Genomic DNA, 24,766 nt, shown 5'->3' on the forward strand with positions numbered 1-24,766 from the left:
ATCAAATGCTTCATGTCCTGGGAGTTTAATTCAGCTCTTGTTAATTAACTAGTCAGTGGATTGATGATAAGATGTTAGTTATACCAGAATAAAGACAGAAATAAAAATAGCCTTTCTGGATTTTCATATTTTGTCATATGTGTACTTAAGAAAAATAGAAAACTACTGTACCCAATCTGAATGCTAATATTTCTGAATAATAGATGTCATGGTTAGAACTGATGCTATGCATTAGTAGGCTACATGCATTGTATGATTTGAGAGACAATACAAGTTCTCTCTGCTAGTCTACCAATCCCCTCCACCAATGTTCTCTGACCTTACCTATTAAAGTTAGATTTATATTATAACCTCTACATACCTGACACTTTGAGTTACAGCTCAAGTATACTGTTTCCTGAAAAACGATTTTAAGTATCATAAGGGTATAAGCCTCCTAAATTAATGTACTAGTTCCCGTCAATGACTTCTCTTATTGGATGGTAGAGAGCAAGGAAGACAGCAATACACAAGGTCTGTATTATGGGAAATCCAGAAGTTTACTCTCAGCATCACATTTGGGGGCACTAAGCAGTTGGTTAGTAAAACAGAACAATAGAGGATGCGTAACTTTCTAAAAATTTAGGAGAGTAGTTCGTGGGTAATAATGAGGCTGGGCTACTGAAGGAGCTGACACACATGTACAGTTAAAATTTAAATTCCTTGAAACTAGGACTGGGGTGAACTATTATATTTAACCCCTTTCTCTAAAGAATACTTCTGTTTAATTCATTCAACAAACACTGAATGCTAACCATGTGCCGGAATGTCCTATAGGCACTGAAGATTCACAGTGACATCATTTGATTTACATTTTAGAACGATCACTCTGGCTCCTATGTGGGAAAAAGACATGAGAGTGACAAAGTCAAAAGCAGAGAAGAAAGCAAGGAACTTATTCCAATAGTCCAGGAGAGAAATGATAATAACTTGAGGTATGACAGTAATCATGGAGGTAGTGCTAAGTGATAGGATTCACAACACAGTTTGAAGGTAGAGTCAATAAAAAAGGTAGAGATGTAGGAGAGGCCTAAGAAAATACAAGAATAGATATGACAATTACAGAGATGCAAAGTCTTTCGGAAAGGCTCAGGAGTTCTGTTTTTGAGATGTTGAGTGACATGGAGTAGACAGTTAAAAATATGAATCAAGAGTTCAGAGGAAAGGACCAGCTGGAAAAAGGTGGAAATGGTTGGCAGGTAAATGGTGCTCAAGGATGGGTGTCTGGATGTGATCAACTAGGCAATGAATATAGAAAGGAAAAATTCCAAACCATGGGGATTCCAACACCTAGAATTCAGGAAGAGAAGAGGAACTGTAAAAAAGGTTGAAAAAAGGCTATTCAGAGAGATAGAATGAGAAGTATGAGAGTTCAGTGTCCTGGAAGCTAAGTGAAGAAAAGGTTTCAAGAAGGAGGGAATGTTTAATCGTGTTAAATTCAGCAGAAAGTAGAACAAGATGAGAAATCAGACTTGACTACTCATTTGGTCACATCAAGTCATCAGGGACCATTGACTTTGACAAGAGCAGCTTCAGTGAAATACTGGCTATGAAAGTCTGGTTTCATAGCCAACAGGTCACTATGACGGACTCCTCAGAGGAAGAAGTAAGGTAGTAGAAGTAAGAATGTAAACATGTTTCCAAGAGATTTTCAATCAAAGAAAACAATATATGGGGCAGAAGCTGGAGAGGGACATTTGGTCAAGTGAAGCTTTTGCTGTTTACTGACATGTGCTTAAGGAAGTTGGAAATCATGATAAGAAACAACGACTATCTTGCTTTTAGTTAGGGAACAGTGTAGGAGAAAACAGTCATTTATGTATTGTATAATTTTAAAAGTTTTATGTTTTCCTGTTTCCTCGACATCACCACAAATAAGCTGTGCATCCAGCCCAGGTGCACCAATGTGATAAGATTGGCCCTGCCACAGTTTTCCCTTCTTCACATCCCATGACTGTGACCGACTGACATTCAAATGCACCAGTGACATTCTCTCCAGCCTTTTGCTGTATCCTCCACCCTGAACCCCAATCAAGGCACCTGCACACAGGTCCTCACTGCCTCTCAGCTCCCTGCCTGTTTGGTTGAGCTCACTTTCTTGGCACTCTTCCCTTGATGTGCAATGTCTCTGTCTCCCAAGGATCTGTGAGTACAATAAATTTCATTTTCCTGGGCCTCTCCTGTGCCCCTCTTGACCGATCATCACCTGAAAGAACACTAGGTGAAAAGGTTGCAAGGAAAAGAGTATCCTCAGGGAACTGGAAGGTTCTGCTGTAGCATACAGTTGAAGGGAACATTCTGAAAAGAGTCTAAGGTAGAGGGGATTTTGCTAATGACAGACCATGTGTTGCAAAGTACATGATGCAAAGATTTGGAGGGTTGAGTTTGGGAGGGGTGGAACTGTGAGTCATAAGATGATGAACAAGGCTTACAGCACTAAGGCTCTGGGAAGTCTGAGCTGCTTCTGTTGAGTGGGAGCCACAGGGGTATCGAGCATATTGATATTTTATGACATTGTGTTCCTTGCTTCATTATCTCTAGGCTGACTTTAATGTTTACCGTATTATATTCCATAATTTAAATAAATCAGTGAGGATGGGAGAGACAAAAATATAATATGCAATGTGATGTGACCAGAATACCAGATGGCATGGAGAATTTAGAATATCTTTGTTTCTGGTAGGAGAGGGAAAGAATCTGAAGGGGCAATGAGTTCTTCATGAGGCATGAATCTGTGGGGTTCTTAGAGGCAGATATAAGATATATGGATATACTTCACTGGCCACTATTAAAGATTAAGAAACCTCTCACTTTTTTTTTGTTCTCTCACCCACCTACCTTTCCTAAGAATGGGGGAATTGAATAGGGGAGACTGGGAAAGCAAACGTCAGAGAATCAGTAGAAATCAGAACGTAAGAAACCAAAGGACGGTCAGGCGCGGTGGCTCACGCCTGTAATCCCAGCACTTTGGGAGGCCGAGACGGGCGGATCACGAGGTCAGCAGATCGAGACCATCCTGGCAAACACAGTGAAACCCCGTCTCTACTAAAATTACAAAAATATTAGCTGGGCGTGGTGGCGGGTGCCTGTAGTTCCAGCTACTCGGGAGGCTGAGGCAAGAGAACGGCGTCAACCAAGGAGGCGGAGCTTGCAGTGAGCTGAGATCGTGCCACTGCACTCCAGTCTGGGCGACAGAGCAAGACTCCGTCTCAAAAAAAAAAAAAAAAAAAAAAAAAAAACAAAACTCAAAGACTAACAACAAAAAAGAAACCAAAGGACAAACTTTAATACTCACAATTATTTTCATGCATTTTTCTTTACTGCAAATAATTTTCCATTTAAATTTTTTTCCAGGTTTATTATATTTTTAAGATGTTACTTTTAGAATATTAAAAAGGAATTGTTTTTAGACCTGAGACCTCAATAAATTTCTTATACCTATTTATTTTATATTTCTTTTTCCCTTCAACTTACCTTTAATTTTTAATTTGTGTTGGTACATAGTAAGTGTATATATTTGTGGAGTATATGACATGTTTTGATACAGGCATACAATTCACAATTACCTTCTTATTTTCATTTCCTTTATCAAATGGAATGGAACCTATAAAGCTTTGAATAAGAGAAGTATAGTATATGTATGGAAAGGAATAAGAAATAAATTATGACTCACAAGCAGAACAGTAATTTATGCATGATGAATCTATCACCTAGTAAAAGATCAACTCTAGCTTTTCTAGTTAGAGCCTTCTCAAAACTTTCTGCATGCTTCACTTCTCTGACTTTTATTATGCAAAATTTGATAAAAACTGTACTCTCCCTGGGGTGCTTGAATATATTCACACTTGCTAGACATTGTTTAAAATCATCAGTTTACGTATTTTCCTGATTCAGTATAACATCATATAACTATTTTTTTCTCTCAGTTACTCACGCTTATTAAAATGACATGATAAATCTATGTGTATTTCTCTTAAGGCAAAGGTTAATGTTGAGTGTTAGTAAATTGTCCTTTTACTCAGCTATGCAATTTGTTCCCAGTAGCATCCTAGTGCTATTGGGAAACAAAGCCACAGATCATTACATCAGGCTCATCTCCTTGTCTGTGCAACCAAATGAAAACATATCTTGCATAGTTTAGATAAATGACTAGTTCCTGTTATGCCATATTCACAGTAGTATTTAATTGGGATAAATATCTAAAACACACTGTGTTTAAAAGCTATGAACAATATCACGGTAAGAAGAAATGTGTGGTTGGATAGCAATTTTTCTATCTCCCCAAATTCTTAAGAAACCGATAGCCACAATGAATCCTACAAAAAGGAAGCTAATGTATCAGCTCAAACTCTGAAAAAAAGTGTACAAACCCAGGACAAAATCTTTGAAAACGACAGCCAGAAAGATCCATATGACTCAAAATCCTTAGCTCCTCTCAAAGAAAAAAATTTATAAACAACAAAGAAAGGAACTAAATAGAGCATACTGCACAAAAAGAAAAATTTACTCCACACTTGCAACCACTTGTAGCAAAGCAGATGAGAAGGTATATGACAAACTCAGACATCTGACCAAGGCAGCCCCCAAGATTTTTTTTTTTTTTTTACTCAACAACATAAATAAATAATTTTATTACATAAAATCTACAGGGGTATATCATATTGACTTTTATTAAATGGGAGAAAGTTCAAGATAAAAGACAATTTTAAAAGCAAAAAAAAAATGAGTTTGAGAAAATCGTATCAGAAATTAAGTTCTGGTGAGTGAAAATCAGGTTGTGAGGAGTGGGATACTGGTACACAAAGATCTCCAAATAAGATGTCTCCTGCTCCATCCTTCTCCCCATTAATTCCATGAATAAGATACATATGTCACCTTGTTAATATTTTGCCTTTGGTGAATTGTAGGCAAATGAAACTTTTTTAGGGAGAGGTGATGAAATAAGATCAATCTATATTTGGTCCTGATTTTCTCCGTAGACACTAAGGTTCAAGATTGCATTCTACATTGGGAAAATGGCAGGAAACTTGAAAGTTTTTGCCAAAGCAAATGGATATGAGCCCTAAATTGGCACAGAAAATTGTAGGACAAATATTAATTATATATCAAATCTGAAAGAAACTCTTAAGATTATTCGTGTTATAAGTAATAATAAAAAGAAATGATATAACCTCAATTCTAAAAACTTCAGAACACACACACAAAAAAGTAGGAATAAACATATATCAATAAACACACTAAATCAAATCTGAATATTTAAGAGTACATAAACATGTTTTAAGAATCTAGGCAGAAAATGAGGCCAGCCCTAAGAATTGTGAGACAGGATGAATGCTTAGGCTGTCCCACTTGAATCACATGGAATGAATTTCCCACAAGAAAGAAACATTCTGTTACCATAAGCGTGTAGAAAGGGTGATCGGAAGGCAAAACATCAGAAAATCACTAAGATACATACATAATAATAAAAGTTTAAGTTTACTAAGAAGATATAAGAATTCAAAACAAAGTAATTTCAAATATGTAAATCAAAAGTTGGGTGAACTGTAAGAAAATTTGACAAATCCATGGCCATAGTTAGAGTTTTCAACATGCTTCTCTCAATTTTCAACAGGATAAACAAAGAACAAGTCAGGAAAACATATTTAAATTGCACAATTACCAAACACAATCTCTAAAAACATATGTGGAGCTGTGCAAGTAAGAATTAGAAAATACATGTTTTTCTCAAGGACGTATAAAAAGTTTGCAAAACCATTTCAAAAACCTAATATATTATCAACCATATTATCTGAACACAATGCAATTAATCCATCAATTCCAAAAAGACAAATGAAAACCCAAATTCTTAAAAAATTTCAAAAGTCACTTCTAAATACCTTACAAGTCAGAGAAGAAATGTTCATAGAAATTTGAAAATACTTCAAGATAAACAATAATGTAAATGCTGTATATCAAAACTTACATGACCTGAAAAAGTAGTATTAGAAAGATTTTATAGACTGAAATGCTTATATTAGAAAAGAAAAAAAAAGCCACAAACTTATGAGTAGTAATCTAACTTAAGAAAGGTGCTATGGTTTAAATGTATTTTCCAAGATTCTTGTGCTGGAAACTTAACCCCAATGCAACAGTGTTGAGAAGTGAGACCTTTAGGAGATGATTAGGGCATGAGGACTCTGCCTTCATGAATAGATTAATGCCACTATCTTGGGAGTGGGTTAGTTATCTCAAGAATGAACTTGTTTTAAAAGTGAGTTCTGTCCGCCTTGGTCACTTGTGTTCTCTCTCTCTCTCTCTCTCTCTCTCTCTCCCCCACTCACTTTCACCTTTCCACCTTCCTCCTCCATAGGATGATACAGCAAGAAAGCCCTTACCAAAGCAGGGATCCTCAACCTTAAACTTCTCAGCCTCCAGAATTGTAAGAAATAAGTCTCTGTCTTTTATAAATTACCCAGTCTCTGGTATTCTGTTACAGCAGCACAAAGCAAACTAAGACAAATAGCTAGTGATGCAGGATGTTACAAATAATAACTACAAACTTATGACAAGTTACAAATATTAACTAATGCCTCATAGCCTCATAAAAGTTGCAGACATTAGAAATATGGTAAGCTACTTTATATCTACTCTGAGAGAGAGAGAGAGCAGTGTTGGGGAGGAGACAGGGGGAGAGAGAGAGAGAGAATGTTTTTGTTTTTCCTATATAGCTTTCTTCTCCTAATTTATATAGCATGAATTCTTTGCTAGGAGCTTTATAATTTATTCCACAACTTACCAAATACCAAGATATCATACCAAGATATGTATCTGTAATAGAATAGAAATGAACATTATGAACATGATTCAGAAAAGAATGCAGAAATAGATGAGATTGTGGACCTCCCTTCTGAGGAGAGAATAAGTGAGTTTTCATTTGAGCAAAGGGTAATTGAATTATGTTATATAATTTTTACTTTTGTGTTGTTGATGTTATTGCTCTTGTTATTGTCCTTGTTGTTCTAGTTTTTATTGTTCTTGTTCTTGCTTGGAAGTTTAGGTGTGAGAATAAGGTTTGAATAGATGTTGAACAGTTAAAGAAGTATTTAGTTGGATAATTCAATGCCCATTCAAGCTCACTTCTAGATTGTCTTCCTGGTTTTCTAAAGGCTGGAAAGTTAAAGATTCTATTTCTTAGACTCACTTGCAATTGGGGTGCAAGTAAGTGATCTATGCTCCATATCTATATAAGACTTGAGTTCATTATAAGCAAGAGGGAAAAAAATACATGAAGAAGAAAGAAACTGGTTCTTCTTTAGCAGATGTAATGGTTAATTTTATGTGTCAGCTTGGTTAGGCTATGGTGGCCAGTTGCTTGGTCAGACATTAGTATAGATGGTGCTGTGGAGATACTTTTAAGAATGTGATTAACCTTTACAATCAGTACACATTGAGTAAAGCAGCTTACTCTCTCTAATGTGGGTGAGTTTCATCCAATCAATTGAAAACCTTGAGGACAATATGAGAAAACATTTTAAATGGCCCATTTTGAGGCATGATGAATCTAAATACCAGCAGCCAGCCTACAGATGTGACAAACCGCATGGCTCATGCACCTAAAAAGTCACGATAAGGAAAGAGAAGGTAGAGGAGGGGTCAACCAATAAAAGGGAAGAAAGTTTCACTATTGCAAAATCGAAACTTAAGTGGGGAAGGGGACCAAACTATAACCTTGTAAGGGCGATAATGAAACTTAGGCGACCTCTGGGAAGATTGTAACCCCATAGTACTTGACCAGTGAGGAACTGGGGGAGGGATTTGTGTGCTAGAAGATAAATTACCTGCTGTAACTGCCCCAGGTGTGCTGGCCTACCAGACACATAATCTTGCAAGACCACCATTAAAAGTTTCACTTCCACTGTTCTTCGCATCTCCAAGTCCATTCTTTGGGTTTGGATGGTTGAATGTGTGTTTCTCACAGGCAAAGACTGAGGTTTCTCAAAGAAGAAACAAGTCTGTGTCAAGACTGCAACATAGACTTACCTGCTAACTTGCCCCACAGATTTCAGTCTTGCCAGCTCCCACAGTTAAACAATCACATGAGCCAATTCCTTAAAACAGATGATAGACAGATGATAGATAGATAGATAGATAGATAGATAGATAGATAGATAGATAGATAGATTGATTGATTGATTGTGTTTTTCTGAAGCACTCTAATTAAATAGACGTGGCAGAGCTTTTGGTGTCCATTCCAGAACATCAGTGATCCAAACAGATCAAAGTAGGTGTGGTGTTTCTGCTAGAATAGTAGATAGATAGATGACAGATAGATAGATAGATAGATAGATAGATAGATAGATAGATAGATAGATAGATAGATAGATATAGAAAGAACGTCAGTGATCCAAGCAGGTTCAAAGTAGGTGTGGTGTTCCTGCTAGAATAGTTCAACGTGTCCAGAGTGGAATTTTTTTGGCTTCATAGTTGCTGGACATGTTTTCCAGGATGAGTACTATGAAATTATGTAAGCCTTGTATTTGTCAATAAATGTCATTCTCCTTTAACTGGCTAGAGTGAATTCTTTGGTCTGTAGCCCTTACCAACATAGGTTTCCTATAGATAGTAATGCCCGAATCTGGAGTGATCTTTTTAAAATATAACTCTGATGATGTCACTATTCTACCTAGAATCCTTTAATGATTCCTCACCAAACATAGACAGAAACCTTTACAAAGTTTCCAATACACTCTTCTTAACTCACCCTTCCAACTTTATCTCCCACCTCCTGGTGCTTCCATTGCAGTCATATCAAACTACTCAAGAGTCTCAGTTGCTTTTGCATCATTTTCTCTTTCTGGAATGGCCATCACCTTGTACTTCTCCTCATTCACGTGAAGAACTGCATCTCACACTCAACTATAACTTTCTCTAGAATTATTCCTTAAAACTCCAACCAGTTAAACACTCTCTTTCATGTGCACTCCTTGTATGTGTGCTAAGAGTCATTTTCTATGCCTTTACTATTAAATGTATGTCATTATTTCATTCATTAATTATCAATTCCTATCTTGCCACACACATTAAAATACGTGCTTATGAAGAACATAGAATGTATGCTGTTCATTTTTTGTGTTTTTAAAACCTGAAATCTTACTAGGCATATAATAGCTTCCCAATGCTTTATTGGATTAACGAATGATTTAATTGATGTAGCAGCATCAGTTTTTGCACATCGCAATTTCTCTTAGTCCTGGCATTTTCATTGACTCCATGGCAACAAAGTGCTTGAGTAATCTAATAGGCTATTACTCACATCCAATTGCACTCACTAGCAGGAAGGATCATACCCAGAAGCTTTTTCAGAGAATACAGAGGTGAAAAATAACTTAAATTCATGTTGCTTATGTTACTCAAATGCCCACACAAATATATAAAAGAATGACGTTACCCAAAAAAATGCATTGACTTCCCATCAGTGTCCATCTGCTGACTTCTGACTAATGACCATGATCAAAGGCTTCAGAATCAAACAAACTTGAGCTCAAAACACCCCTATCACATGCTAGGCTGCAGAGGTCTTAGGAAAGTTACCTAACCTCTCCAAGATTCAGTTTCCTCATGTAGTAAACATAACTTATAAATACCTACCTCAACAAAATGTGATGAGAATTAAGTATATAAAATAATTATCACAGTATCTAACACATGAAAAGCACTAAATAATTGTTAGCCATACAAATCATTATTATTGTATCATGTTAATCAAGGAGGAATTTGTAGAGATTAATGCCTTTGAAGAGAGATTTTTATAGCCCATTGAAGCATCTTTACAATGCATACATGTATTTATTCTTATGTGGAAATTATACTTATTCCTTAATTTTATGAAAAAATAAAATTGTGCAATGAGCAACAAAAGGTCAAAAAGTAATGCCTTCATCATATACTGACTTTATATTTATTATCTGTCCTCTGAAGACAGACATGTACTACATCATTAATTCTTATAACACTCTTGATTTGTTAGAGAATGCTTCTATGCTTTCTTTCCTAATACATTCATCTATAATATTTCAGATTACCTGCTAAGAAGTGGGCATCAAGACACAATGGCTATCTCTGAAGGAAAAGGAAGACAAAAAGGGCAAAGCTCACCAGGCTTCGATGAACAAAAGTGTCATTGACGTGCAGTAATTTATTTTTTATTTTTATTTTTATTTTTGAGGCGGAGTCCTCCTTTGTCACCCAGGCTGGAGAGTAGTGGCGCGATCTCATCTCACTGCAACCTCTGCCTCCTGGGTTCAAGTGATTCTTTGCCTCAGCCTCCTGATTAGGTGGGACTACAGGCATGTGTCATCATGCCCAGCTAATTTTTGTATTTTCAGTAGAGACGAGGCTTCGCCATGTTGGACAGGATTGTCTTGAACTCCTCGCCTCAAGTGATTCACCAGCCTTGGCCTCCCAAAGTGCTGGGATTACAGGCCTGAGCCTAATACACTCCCAGCCCATACAGTATTTTAGAAGCAATGAACCAGATAATCTTTCTGCTGAGGTGGTCCAAGCAGTTTTCCCTGAAGGTAAAAGTAGCCAAGTAATTGATTATAGTGATATTTTTTAGCTACATGATTTGTTGATAAAACTAGGGACCTCAAGATTATCTGTCTCCTCACTGTGTAACAACACCCCTATACAGTCATTAGCTGTATTTGTAATTTTGAACTAAAGTAGGGGTTAACTTGATTACTATGTTTGCAGTATCCACTTTATCATTTCATTTTAAACTAAGTAATGTTAAAAGAGCACACTGAAAGCACTTATAACATGAAACATCAATACATCCTTCCCTCATAGAAGCAGATAAACAAAACCAATTTCTCCCAAAGAACAGGGTTTTTTAAATGAATAACTTAAGCAAACTAAAAGCAACCTGAAATCAAATAACCACCATATCAAAGCCTAATAGCCCTTATCCTTTTTATCTCTGGCTGTTTACAAGGCATTAGCCTGCGTGTCCCATGGTGATTCATTGACACATTGTGTCCTCCTTCCATCCTTTTTCTCTAGCTCCCTTTAAGTTAAAGTTCAGTTTTAAAGAAGCATTCTCCATGCAGATGGAGCATGCAGAAGACATGAAAATCAAATTGATATGTCTTTCTAAACATGCAGATTACCTGGGAGGAAGGTATAGAGAGTAAGAATGAAGCCTTTTTATTGAGTACCTATTAAATAGAAAGAATTATAATTATATATATTAAATTTAGTAACCCATACAATGATCACATGTATAGATATTACAAAACCTCTTTTACAGATGATTTAACTAATGCTTAGAGAAATGAAGTCATTTACCCAAATTCACAAATGTAAGAAATAGTAGAACCGGGATTCAAAGCCAAATAGGTGTGGTTCCAAAGCTCAAGTTCATTCCAAGATGTTGCACTGGCTCTATGTAATGAATCCATTGGGCCCAGTGACTGATACTTCTGAAAAAGATCTTCTTATACTGATAAGCTAAAAATGTACAATATTTTGAGGCAGACAAAACATATTCCAAGTCTAACATGTCTTAACATAAGCCAGATAATCCGAATGTGTAATATCTGCTCAGTTGTTTTTAAGAATGCAAGAAGTACATTGACTCCCCCATATATAATCAATAATAGTATCTAAGATAGATTTATTTAGTGTAGTTATGTTAAAAAACAGATTTTCTCTTTTATAATATTAATTATTAAACAAAAATTATTATCTCCAATGTCAGTACATGCTAATATGCCCGTTACCCTTGATAATACATTACATGTTGAGTAATATGGTAAGTTCTGGACACACAGGTGAAAAAAACAAGACGGGGCGGCAGCATCACACCAGGGCCTGTCAGGGGATACAGGGCTGGGGGAGGAATAGCACTGGGAGAAATACCTAATATAGATGACGGGTTGATGGGTGCAGCAAACCACCATGGCACGTGTATACCTATGTAACAAACCTGCACGTTCTGCACAAGTATCCCAGAACTTAAAGTATAATAATGCTAATAAAATAAAATAATATTAAAAAAAGAAAATTGGTGTTGTAACATGTGTTTTGGAAACAAGGCATTTGTATCAAGAAATGTTCTCTTGTATCTGACAGAAAGTGACTTCTATTATTTTCCAGTTGATTCTATTGATGGCTCTTTTAGGGTACATTTGGGCCAGGTCTTGTGTCTCTTTCTGTTCAGTGCCTCCCTTGCCTTGATATAAAATACTCTCCTTAGTTTCCATGTTAATTTCCAATTATAAATAGCTTAACTTGGTTTATTCTAAAAGAATGAGGGGGCACAAACAAGACATGAAACATTTTTTCTAAATTAGAGAGAAATTATTCAAATTTTGGTTAAAGGAAACTTTCAAATTTAGGTACCAATCATCAAATAGCATGCATTTCTCTCTCTCATTTCAAGGATCCTAGAGTAACCTAAGGCTTAACACATAGTTATCATCCAATGTAAAATATTACCCAGATATAATTCATGACATTTAAAAATGATTGGGCTATATTAAGTTCTCTTTTACTATTAACCTTTTGAGTATCTATTATGCAGCCTTCTAATATCTTTTTCACATATATATTCTTCATACTGATAGGATAATGTATTTTTATTATAATTAGTTGAAATTAACTTTTTAAGATTATTAAGTTGGAAATTCTATCTTCCATTTTTGTTAAAGTATTAGATTATCCCCTGCTGTTTTGTCTACTATTCAAATGGAGCAAAATTTGAGTAGAAAAAAAACAAAAAATTTTCTGTTAGATACTCCCCTAGAATAAGAAAAAGGAAAAGGAAATTCAGGCAGTTCTATAAAAGACTGAATAATTTTGGTTTATCTGAGGTTTTCACTTTCCTTAAGAGCCTCAGAGGAAAGGTAGTTTCTGTTATTTGGGCTATCTTAAGGAAAACTGATTTAAAAAAAAAATCCTAAGTATTATCTATATAATAGGATGATCGTTTCACAAGCTCTAGGGTAAAGAGAGATTTTAAATGTACCATTTTTTAATTATGCATTTTCCTAAGTCACATCTTGTACTCATTTTCTTTATTGTCAAAAAGCATTCATTATGCATTTCTAGACTAAGCGCCAAGGGACCCAATGAATTCACACAAACACCAAGAATTGTGTATAGACAGGAAAACACTGTGTCAGAGGATACCAGCTACACATCATTTTAAAGAAATCCCAGCCATTTTCACTTGGTCTTATCAGATACTATAGATAACAATTAGACATGCTCCCTCCCAACTCCTCCACCTTCATCATCTACTGAGTTTACTGAGATTTAACCACTGTTATTCATTCAATATTTAATAGTTCATTCAATATTTAATAAATTTATTTAATATTTTCAGGAAATGTTTTTTGTACATATAATATCCCAGCCTTACATAAGATTTGGATACTTTTAAAAATTACTATTATACTTTAAGTTCTGGGATACATGTGCCGCACATGCAGGTTCGTTACATAGATACATATGTGCCACGGTGGTTTGCTGCACCCATCAACTCGTCATCTATATTAGGTATTTCTCCTAATGCTACCTCTCCCCTACCCCCCAACCCCCAACAGACCCCAGTGTGTGATGTTCCCCTCCCTGTGTCCATGTGTTCTCACTGTTCAACTCCCACTTAAAAGTAACAATATCCAGTGTTTGGTTTTCTGTTCCTCTGTTAGTTTGCTGAGAATGATGGTTTCCAGCTTCATCCATGTCCCTGCAAAGGACATGAACTCATCCATTTTTATGACTGCATAGTATTGCATGGTATATATGTGCCACATTTTCTTTATCCAGTCTATCATCGATGGGCATCTGGGTTAGTTCCAAGTCTTTGCTATTGTGAACAGTGCCACAACAAACATATGTGTGCATGTGTCTTGATAGTAGATACTCAAAGAATAAATAAGATATAGTCCTTGAACTCAGATATTAACTAGAAACAGAAATAGATGTCAAAAAAGAACTGCAAATACCATGCATAGATAACATATGAAAGGTGTTTTTAAAAAGTTAATTGGGAGTCCATTAGGCTGAGACAGCTTCAGTGTCTTGGGTTCCTCCATAAGTAAACAAAAGCCTGATGAAAATAGTAAAATGAAATTATGCTTAGCCAATCAGAAATCACCAGCTAACCTCTAAATACAGACTTTACCTACCAGAAACCACCACTAACCTCTAACTAGGGACTTTCCACTTTAACCAATCAAATGCATTTTCTTTGTCCAGCTTCCATGAACACCTTATAAGTTTCCTCTCTTGCCCCAGCCCCCTAACCCCAGTGGTCTGCTGCTGCCCAATTCGTGAATCACTATCTGATCAAACAAACTCATTAAAACTTGAATGTGCTTACGTTTATCTTTTAACAAGGGTATGCCAAAGCTCAGTTTATCTTTTAACAAGGGTATGCCAAAGCTCAGGTGGACCAGAAGGTGTTCATCTCTGCATGGGAAGCAAAGTGTGAGCTGAGTATTGAAGGATGAGCTCAGTTTGTACAAATTTTAAGCAGGGGATAACATGTTCAGGTTTTCATGTAAAATAGATGAGTCTGTTGGTAGTGTGGATGATGACTGGGGTAGAGTAGGACTGGAGGGAGCGCCATCACGGGAGAAAAATCATCCAGCGAAATCACAGCCAGCAGGAGGAGAAAGGAAATACAAATTTTAGTCGAAACCATCTTACCAGAATAGGCTGTTTAATATGTTAATCTAGTCAACTGAAGAAGCAGGATCTGTATCTTAATGTCTTGGCAAATGCTGGCATTCATCCCTCCTTATGAAGTAATACATTTTGCGACTCAAGGCAGAGAGCACAGAATAAAAGAGGAAAACAGGAAAACTCATGACAATGCATTTGTGCTGCACGCCTTTTCAATTGCAAGGCCCTCCCTTTGATGAATGAGCTTACTTGGCCTGGCAGATGCTCACCGGGCAGACAACACAGAGAGCTTCTCAGACCCACGCTTGCTGGAAGCTGCCATCAAATTTAAAACACCTGTGGCATTGCAACCAAACTGAATGCCAAATCAGTCCTTTGTAAAGGAGGGAGTAGCTGCTTGGGAATAAATACCCTCATGCGGAAAAACGTGCCGCAGAAAATGAGCTTTTTGTGCCAGCTCAAGAAGCACCTGCCATATTCTGACAGTCGTGGGCTGCAACAGGGATTTAGCAAGGCTTTTAAAGCAGCACTAGGTATTTCATGTTTCTTTCTCTCTAGCTGGATAGTGAGTTGTTGGGGGCAAAGCACCATGTTACCTGCATCTGTACCCCACCACCTAGCAACAAGTCTACAACATGATAAGGGCTAAATAAATGACTGTCAAACTGCTTTTAAAATGTTAATTTTTACATGGAAAGTCAACACATTCGTATTTTACTGCCTTTTTTTCATAGCTTAGCCATTCAGCCCTGACGAATATTAACAATACACATTTCTATCTATATATTACTTTTTAATTATACTTAAGGACACATAGAAAATAAGTAGTTAAACTTGGATGCATTCTATAAACTACATAAGGGTTCATGCTATAGCACTCTGTCCATTACATGTTTCTGGAATATTGTTTTGTTGAATCAGTTATTAAGATAGAATACTTAGCATGTACTTATAAACAATTTTGTACTGTGGGTCTGCTTTTTTCCCACTTTCCAAAAGTCCTATTTCAATTTCTGCAGTACTAAAGGAGATTTGAATTCTTTTAAAATTACTTATTAAGTAATACTAATTAGAAAAGATAATTATTATAATTCTTAGCAACATAATCCATGTTTATTCTAGAAAACAAACTCAGTTGAAACAAGCAAAATGAAAAGGCATTCACCATTCCACCAACCAGAGAGAACCAGTCTTAGTATTTTGTTATATATCTTTGCAGATGTTTTCATTGGAAAATAAATGCAAATATAAAATTTCAGGTAGAGGGGCTTCAAGGTCTCTGACTAGAGGCATATGGTACCCACCTCCTCTAAAAAGAAGAAATAAAATAGCAAGTAAATAATCACACGTTGGATAGATCACCTAAGAGAGAATGCTGGAATTCAATAGAGAAGTGACAGGAAACAACTAAAGCAAGGAAGGAGAGGGAAGCAAGGCAGGCAGCTTGCTCGGCAGGATCAGCTGGGAGCCAGGAGAGACTCCCCATTGTGGAAAAGGATAAGTAAGTGACCCCCCTCTAACAGTTGTCTGTATTTCCGCTGTGGACTCCTGCAATGCAAACCACAGAATAGCCCCTCAACCCACACCGGCCCTGAGACTAACATAAATAAGGAGCTGCCTGGAAACCGAATGATGGCATTGCTCTAGAGAAGGAGCTCAAGCTAGGTCCCACCACCTCCACAAGTCCTAAGAAGCTTCTTACCCTAGTAACGATGGCTACTATTAAAAAGCAAAAAACAACAGATGCTGACAAGGATGCAGAGAAAAGGAAACTTTTATATGCTATTGGTGGGGATGTAAATTAGTACAACCACTATGGAAAACAGTATGAAGATTTCCCAAAACACTAAAAATAGAACTACCATATGATTTATTTACCCCACTACTAGTTACCCAAAGGAAAAGAAATGAAGTATATCGAATAGATACCTGCACTTGCATGTTTATTGCAGCACTATTCACAGTAGGAAAGATATGCAGTCAACCTAAGTGTCCATCAACAGTTGAATGGATAAAGAAAACGTTGTACATATATACAATGGAATACTATTCAGCCACGAAGAAATATGAAATCATGTCATCTCTAGCAACATAGATGGAATTGGAGGTCATTATGTTAAGTGAAATAAACCAGGCACAGTAAGACAAATACTGCATGTTCTCACTCATATGTGGGAGTTTAAAAAGTTGATCTCGTGGAGGTACAGAATAGAATGACAGATACCAGAAGCTGGGAAGGGTGTCTGGTTTGGTGGCCGTGGCAGTAGGAGATAAGAAAGGTTGGTTAATGGCTACAAATGTGAGTCTAAGTAGAAGAAATATGTTCTAATGTTCGATAGCAGAGTAGGGTGACTGTAGTTAACATCCACTGTATATTTCAAAACAGCCAGGAGAGAGGACTTGAAATGTTTCTAAAACATAGAAATAATAAATACTCAAGGCGATAGATAACCTAAATACCCTCACTTGATCATTACACATTCTATGCGTGTACCCCACAAATACGTACAAATGTTATGTATCAATTTAAGCATTTTTTTCAAAAACAGAATTATTACATACAAGCTATTCTATAAGACTTTGTCATTTAATAATATACCCTGAATACATACATTACATGTACATACATACATACATTATGGGAATTTATCAGAATGAAATATATTTATCTAATTCTCTGTTGCTGAAATTTTAGGTTATTTTCTATATTTTCCTGTTATAAAGCATGCTGTGATGTATCTACTTGTAAATATACTTATGCAACATTTGTTCTATTTTTTGAGCTATACCAGAACTTCATTTTTACTGTGATTTTCATAATGACCCTGATTTTTAATATGTGAATTGTTATGAACTATAAGAGGCCAGGCCCAGGAACTGGCACCTTAAATGTTAAGCACATGACTTACAGCTCTTAGCCTTCTTCTTTACTTTTACGAGGCCAACATCATCCTGATACCAAAGCCTGACAGAGACACAACAAAAAAAAGAGAATTTTAGACCAATATCCCTGATGCACATCGATGCAAAAATCCTCAATAAAATACTGGCAAACTGAATCCAGCAGCACATCAAAAAGCTTATCCACCATGATCAACTGGGCTTCATCCCTGGGATGCAAGGCTGGTTCAACATACGCAAATCAATAAACGTAATACAGCATATAAACACAACCAAAGACAAAAACCACATGATTATCTCAATAGATGCAGAAAAGGCCTTTGACAAAATTCAACAGCCCTTCATGCTAAAAACGCTCAATAAATTCGGTATTGATGGAACGTATCTCAAAATAATAAGAGCTGTTTATGACAAACCCACAGCCAATATCATACAGAATGGGCAAAAACTGGAAGCATTCCCTTTGAAAACTGGCACAAGACAGGGATGCACTCTCTCACCACTCCTATTCAACATAGTGTTGGAAGTTCTGGCTAGGGCAATCAGGCAAGAGAAAGAAATCAAGGGTATTCAGTTAGGAAAAGAAGAAGTCAAATTGTCCCTGTTTGCAGATGACATGATTGTATATTTAGAAAACCCCATCATCTCAGCCCAAAATCTCCTTAAGCTGATAAACAACTTCAGCAAAGTCTCAGGATACAAAATTAATGTGCAAAAATCACAAGCATTCTTATACACCAGTAACAGATAAACAGAGAGCCAAATCATGAATGAACTTCCATTCACAATTACTTCAAAGGGAACAAAATACCTAGGAATCTAACTTACAAGGGATGTAAAGGACCTCTTCAAGGAGAACTACAAACCACTGCTCAGTGAAATAAAAGAGGACACAAACAAATGGAAGAACATACCATGCTCATGGATAGGAAGAATCAATATCGTGAAAATGGCCATATTGCCCAAGGTAATTTATAGATTCAATGCCATCCCCATCAAGCTACCAATGAGTTTCTTCACAGAATTGGAAAAAACTGCTTTAAAGTTCATATGGGACCAAAAAAGAGCCCGCATGGCCAAGAAAATCCTAAGTCAAAAGAACAAAGCTGGAGGCATCACGCTACCTGACTTCAAACTATACTACAAGGCTACAGTAACCAAAACAGCATGGTACTGGTACCAAAACAGACATATAGACCAATGGAACAGAACAGAGTCCTCAGAAATAATACCACACATCTACAGCCAAACAAACATCTACAGCCATTTGTTTATCTTTGACAAACCTGAGAGAAACAAGAAATGGGGAAAGGATTCCCTATTTAATAAATGGTGCTGGGAAAATTGGCTAGCCATAAGTAGAAAGCTGAAACTGGATCCTTTCCTTACTCCTTATACGAAAATTAATTCAAGATGGATTAGAGACTTAAATGTTAGACCTAATACCATAAAAATCCTAGAGGAAAACCTAGGTAGTACCATTCAGGACATAGGCATGGGCAAAGACTTCATGTCTAAAACACCAAAAGCAACGGCAGCAAAAGCCAAAATTGACAAATGGGATCTCATTAAACTAAAGAGCTTCTGCACAGCAAAAGACACTACCATCAGAGTGAACAGGCAACCTACAGAATGGGAGAAAATTTTTGCAATCTACTCATCTGACAAAGGGCTAATATCCAGAACCTACAAAGAACTCAAACAAATTTACAAGAAAAAAACAAACAACCCCATCAAAAAGTGGGCAAAGGATATGAACAGACATTTCTCAAAAGAAGACATTCATACAGCCAACAGACACATGAAAAAATGCTCATCATCACTGGCCATCAGAGAAATGCAAATCAAAACCACAATGAGATACCATCTCACACCAGTTAGAATGGCAATCATTAAAAAGTCAGGAAACAACAGGTGCTGGAGAGGATGTGGAGAAATAGGAACACTTTTACACTATTGGTGGGATTGTAAACTAGTTCAACCATTATGGAAAACAGTATGGCGATTCCTCAAGGATCTAGAACTAGATGTACCATATGACCCAGCCATCCCATTACTGGGTATATACCCAAAGGATTATAAATTATGCTGCTATAAAGACACATGCACACGTATGTTTATTGCAGCACTATTCACAATAGCAAAGACTTGGAATCAACCCAAATGTCCATCAGTGACAGATTGGATTAAGAAAACGTGGCACATATACACCATGGAATACTATGCAGCCATAAAAAAGGATGAGTTTGAGTCCTTTGTAGGGACTTGGATGCAGCTGGAATCCATCATTCTTAGCAAACTATCACAAGAACAGAAAACCAAACACCGCATGTTCTCACTCATAGTTGGGAACTGAACAATGAGATCACTTGGACTCAGGAAGGGGAACATCACACACCGGGGCCTATCATGGGGAGGGGGGCGGGGGGAGGGATTGCATTGGGAGCTATACCTGATGTAAATGACGAGTTGATGGGTGCAGCACAGCAACATGGCACAAGTATACATATGTAACAAACCTGCACGTTATGCACATGTACCCTACAACTTAAAGTATAATAATAATAAATAAATTTTTAAAAAAATTTTGACCAATTAACTTCAAAATTAGTTAATTAATTGAAGTTAATAGGCATAATTAATTAATTGAAGTTAATTGGCATAATTTGTTCAAGTGTTCAAGTGAAAGGAAGAGTTTTATGTCTCTCACTTTAAATCCAAAGTTAAAAGTGATTACACTTAGTGAAGAAAGCATGCAGAAAGCTAAGATAGGCCAAAAGCTAGTGCTAAATAGCCAAGTTGTGAAATCAAAGGAAAAGTTCTTGAAGACAATTAAAAGTGCTACTCCAGTGAATATACAAATGATAAGAAAACCAAACAGCCTTATTGCTGATATGAAGAAACTTTTGTGGTCTGGATAGGAGATCTAACCAGCCGCAAGATTCTCATAAGCCAAAGCCAATCCAGAGCAAGGCCCTAACTCTCTTCAATTCTCTGAAGGCTGTCAGAGGTGAGGAAGTTGCAGAAGAAAAGTCTGATTCTTTTCTTCTGCAGAGGTTGATTCATGTACTTCAAGGAAAGAATCTGTCTTCATAATATAGAAGTGTAAAGTGAAGCAGCAAGTGCTAATGTAGAATCTCCAGAAAGGTTTTCAGAAGATATAGCTAAGATCATTGATAAAGGTGGTAACAACAAATAGATTTTTAAGGTAGACCAAACAGCCTTCTACTGGAAAAAGATGCCATCTAGTACTCTCATAGCTAAAGAGAAGTCAGTGGCTGACTTCAAACCTTCAAAGGACAAGCTTGTGAGGGGCTAATACAGCTGGTGACCTGAAGTTTAGACTAATGCTCATTTTCCAGTCTATAAATTCTAGAGCTCTTAAGAATTATGCTACATCTACTCTGCCTGTGCTCTATAAATGGAACAACAAAGCCTGGATAACAGCACGTCCGTTGACAGCATGGTTTACTGAATATCTTAAGCTCATTCTTAAGATCTGCTGATCAAAAAAAAAAAAAGATTTCTTTCCAAATATCACTGCTCATTGACAATGCATCTGGTCACCCAAGAGCTCTGATGGAGAAGTACAATGCGATTAATGTTTTCAAGCCTGTGAATACAACTTCCATTCTGCAGCTCATGGATCAAGAAGTAATTTAGACTTTCAAGTCTTATTATTTAAGAAATATATTTTGAAAGGCTGCAGCTATAATACATAATGATTCCTCTGATGGAATGAGAGGAATCAAAACAAATTGAAAACTTTTTGAAAACAAGTCATTACTCTAGATGCCATTAAAATATTGGTGATTTATGGGAAGAGGCCAAATATTAACATTAACAGGAGTTTGGAAGAAATGTATTCCAATCCTCATAAATGACTTTGAGGGGCTCCAGACATCAGTGGAAGAAGTCACTGCAAATGTGGTAGAAATAGCAAAAGAAATAGAACTAGAAATGAAGCCTGAAGATGTGACTGAATTGCTGCAATCTCATAATGTTTGCACAGATAAGGACTTCCTTGTTATGGATAAGCAGCAAAAGTGATTTTTTTCAGATGGAATCTACTCCTGGTGAAAATGCTGTGAACACTGTTGAAATGACAACAAAGGATTTAGAATATTTTATACACTTATTTGACAAAGCAGCAGCAGAGTTTAATAGGGTTGACTCCAATTTTGAAGGAAGTTCTACTGTGAAAAATAGTTATACTGGTAAAATGATAGCAGCATTGCATGCTACAGAGAAATCTTTCGTGAAAACAAAAGTCAATCCATGAAGCAAACTTCTCGGTTATCTTTTTAAGAAATTGCCATTGCCACCCCAACATTCAGCAACCACCATCTGATCATTCAGCAAACATCAACACTGAGGTAAGACCCTCCACCAACTGGAAGATTAGGACTCAGTGAAAGCTTAGATGATCATTAGCATTTTCTAGCAATAAAGTATTTTTAAGCAAGGTATGTATATTTTTTAGACATAATGCTATTGCACATTTAATAGACTACAAATAGTGTAAACGTAACTTTCATCTGTACTAGGAAACCAAAACAATCCATGTGACTCACTTTATTGTGATATTCACTTTATTGTAGTGGTCTGGAACTGAACCTGCAATACCTCCGATGCATACCTGTACATGTCATGCAGCTAAAGGGAGTGTAGTGTCTTAAATCAGCCAAAAACAAAATAAGACAAAAAGAAAATACAAAAGTGGAAATTAGTCACTATTATTTGTAGAAGGGAAGAAACAGTTCTCGGAGAAAAGATAAAATTACAGGAAAAATTGCAAACTGAAAGATTTTAAACTTCCAAATCACTGCTATTTTCGCTAATAGTTGTCTAATCATTTGCTATAATTTAGTTTGGTCAAACAAATCATCTCAGTATCACATTCTGAGAAATTTTTTTTGGTTACATAATTTTCAGAGAAGTTAATTTCAAGAACATCTGAAATACACCACAAATGAAGATAATTAGAGCTGGGAGAAGCAGATATAGTAGGTTACCAATGAACTATTGGTTGCACAAAGTTGATAATTTGTATTTGCTTAGCATAACTTTTTAGCAAAACTCCTCCAGTATGTGTCAAGCTTGAACAGTATATAAAATTTCCAACTGACACTCAATTGCACAATATGACAGAGATGAGTGCAATAAAAGAAAGTATGAAAATTTCTGGTCCCACCTTTTTATACCTAGAATCAGCTGGTATATTTTAGAAAAGCAACAAAACAAAAGAATTATAATCAAACATCTGGCACTGCTGTAGTTTTCTATGGTATTATTGACTTCTTCAGTGACATTGTGAGAATAAATGAAATAACATATCTAAGGCCGGGCGCGGTGGCTCAAGCCTGTAATCCCAGCACTTTGGGAGGCCGAGGCGGGTGGATCACGAGGTCAGGAGATCGAGACTATCCTGGCTAACATGGTGAAACCCCGTCTCTACTAAAAATACAAAAAACTAGCAGGGCGTGGTGGCGGGCGCCTGTAGTCCCAGCTACTTGGGAGGCTGAGGCGGGAGAATGGCGTGAACCCGGGAGGCGGAGCTTGCAGTGAGCCGAGATCACACCACTGCACTCCAGCCTGGGAGACACAGCGAGACTCCGTCTCAAAAAAAAAAAAAAAAAAAAAAATCTAAAAAACCTAGATTAATACAATGCAGTTATAACTGTAGTTCTGGAATTAACTCTTTTCCTATGCTGCAAAAAACAGGTAAATGCATTGGTATATCTGGACATATGTGTTGGGTTTCTTAAAGGCTGTGATGGTTAATACTGAGTGTCAGCTTGATTGGATGAAGGATACAAAGTATTGATCCTGGGTGTGTTCATGAGGGTGTTGCCAAAGGAGATTCACATTTGAGTCAGTGGGCTGGGAAAGGCAGACCCACCCTTAATCTGGGTGAGCACAATCTAATCAGCTGCCATCAAGGCTGGAATACAAGCAGGCAGAAAAATGTGTAACATGAGACTGGCCTAGCCTCCCAGCCTACATCTTTCTCCTGTGCTGGATGCTTTCTGCCCTTGAACATCGAACTCCAGGTTCTTCAGTTTTGGAACTCGGACTGACTCTCCTTGGTCCTCAACCTGCAGACAGCCTATTGTGGAACCTTGTGATCATGTGAGTTAATATTTAATGAACTTTCCTTTGTATTTATATCTATTCCATTAGTTCTGTCCCTCTAGAGAACCCTGACTCAATGAATATCAACAACATCCATATTCTCCACCTGAGTTCTGAGCCATTCAAAATACAGACCTAGCTGTCAAACAGTAGGGGGTAAATATTTCAACTTTATTATGAGTAAAGTCATTTAGAGAATAGCTTAGGTCTGCATGCAAGATGTCTCAGCCAGTCTAGCAGCTGTGAACAGCTAGAGGACCACTATAGGCCACAGAGGCAGAGCCTGCTGACAGACGCTCTCCTTGACCAAATTTGAGTCAGGTGCCTCTGAGCCCTCTTTCTAGTAAAGCTTGACCTTCGACCCTGTTCTTGCTGAGCCTGCATATCCCAGTTTTATCATGAATTTTGCTAAATTAGTTTAGAAAGAATCCCCCACCCCAGATATCTGATCATCCTTGGTATCTGATTAAATTCCTCATCTCTTACCATTGTCTAGGTGATAACCTCGTTATCTTGGTCTGCCTTCAGCAAGGATCATGTTAGTTTAGCAAGAATTACCCCTACCCTTGATGTCTGCTCTTAGAAATTTTCCATCCACTGCCCCCGCTTCTCCCTAACCTGCTCCTTAGCTATAAAATTCCGTTTATTGTTGTATTTGAAATTGAGCTGGATCTTCCTTCCCTATTGCAATAGCCTGGATAACTATCACCATAGTTCTGAATAGTCTTTCTTACCATTTTAACAAGTGTCAGAATAATTATTTAACACTGCTCCACTCAGTTTACATCATGGCAGAGAAAGAAGATGAGAATAAACTTTCTCTGTAGTCAGGCAAAACCCAATAAGAGAACCAGGAGCAGCCAAAATGTGTATGCATGTCTAATTCTGGTTCCCAAACTCCTTGAGCAGGAAAAAGTATAAGAAAGCAGAAAGATGTTAATTTAACTAAATATATTCACATTCACTACGCACAGTGAGGTTCTTAAATATTCTTTCTCCTGTCCTTAATGCTAAT

This window comes from Macaca thibetana, chromosome 1 (genome assembly GCF_024542745.1).
Source record: "Macaca thibetana thibetana isolate TM-01 chromosome 1, ASM2454274v1, whole genome shotgun sequence".
NCBI classification, from domain to species: Eukaryota; Metazoa; Chordata; class Mammalia; order Primates; family Cercopithecidae; genus Macaca; species Macaca thibetana.